We start from the raw sequence: 1,747 nt of genomic DNA on the forward strand, positions 1-1,747 counted from the left end.
ACATTAAAATTATTAAAAATAATATATTAAAAAATTAATACATTAGAAATTAATACATTAAAAATTAATTTAGGGTGAAACTCCACAAGGGTATCCCACAAATAAAGTGGAATACCTAGCCAATAACCTTTTCCTGGGATATGTGAACTGTCGCAACCTGAAAAATACAGTGTGCGAAAAAACAACCGGCGAAAGAAAATGACAGAAAAGTCGCCACCGTGCGTTATTCATCCCAAAGGAGGGAAAGGAAACGCTCGAAGTAAACCTGAAAAGAGGAAAGGAAAAGACAAGGTCTCGCAACCAAATCTTGGGTTCGGGAGTCGGTTATGCGAAGGGAAGGTATTAGCACCCCTACACATCCGTAGTACTCTACGGGATCCACTTTTGTAGTTCTTGTCTAAAGGGTGTGAGTTTATCTTGTGCTGTTTACCCAAAAAAAAAGGGTTAAATGAAAATGAAAAAAAAAAACGAAAAAAAAAAAACGAAAAAAAAAAAAAAAAAAAAAAAAAGAGAAAAAAATTTAATTAATTAATTAATTAATTAATTAAATTAATTTTCTCTTCTTTTTTTTTTTTTTTTTTCGTTTTTTTTTTTCGTTTTTTTTTTTTCATTTTCATTTAACCCTTTTTTTTTTGGGTAAACAGCACAAGATAAACTCACACCCTTTAGACAAGAACTACAAAAGTGGATCCCGTAGAGTACTACGGATGTGTAGGGGTGCTAATACCTTCCCTTCGCATAACCGACTCCCGAACCCAAGATTTGGTTGCGAGACCTTGTCTTTTCCTTTCCTCTTTTCAGGTTTACTTCGAGCGTTTCCTTTCCCTCCTTTGGGATGAATAACGCACGGTGGCGACTTTTCTGTCATTTTCTTTCGCCGGTTGTTTTTTCGCACACTGTATTTTTCAGGTTGCGACAGTTCACATATCCCAGGAAAAGGTTATTGGCTAGGTATTCCACTTTATTTGTGGGATACCCTTGTGGAGTTTCACCCTAAATTAATTTTTAATGTATTAATTTCTAATGTATTAATTTTTTAATATATTATTTTTAATAATTTTAATGTGGAGTTTCATCCTAATTATATAATTAATTGTAAAACTTTGCCTTTGAATAAGTGATCTTGGACCTCTCTTTGTTGCCTTACGATTACGATATTACGGTCATGTCCCGCGAATGTGGGGATACCCTTAGCAAAGACCCTTCGGTTAAATCATCATAAAATAAATTATAGTCCCTCGGATGTTGCCTTCGAATATACAACTTTGTCCCTCGATGACCCTCCGATGTTGCCTACGATTAAATGATGATAGTCCCTTCGAATGCTAAGGTATCCTCATAACTGTTGCCTTCAATGACCAATCGATGACCCTACGATGACCCTTTTACATCCAAAGGATAAAACTACTTATTTCTCAATAATAAGGACAGTTTTACCCTCATAAGGATAGGAAATGCCCGTAAAGACCTTGGGTCGGTATAACTCTTAATTGCTGGCTCACAACTTAAAACACTTTTTCGCACCTCACACCTTTCAAAATACCTTTAGAAAATCACCACTTGGTATACATTCATACTAGAATCATTACCGAGTTATATTTTTCTAAACAATTTTCAAAACTAAACGAGATAACCACTTTGTATACATTCATACAAGAATCATTACAAAGTTAAATTCTCTTTTCAAAACAATTTTCCAAACAATTCACAAACACTTTTTTTAGACAAAAATAATATAAGTGATCGA

Source organism: Lathyrus oleraceus, chromosome 2 (genome assembly GCF_024323335.1).
Source record: "Lathyrus oleraceus cultivar Zhongwan6 chromosome 2, CAAS_Psat_ZW6_1.0, whole genome shotgun sequence".
NCBI classification, from domain to species: domain Eukaryota; kingdom Viridiplantae; phylum Streptophyta; class Magnoliopsida; order Fabales; family Fabaceae; genus Lathyrus; species Lathyrus oleraceus.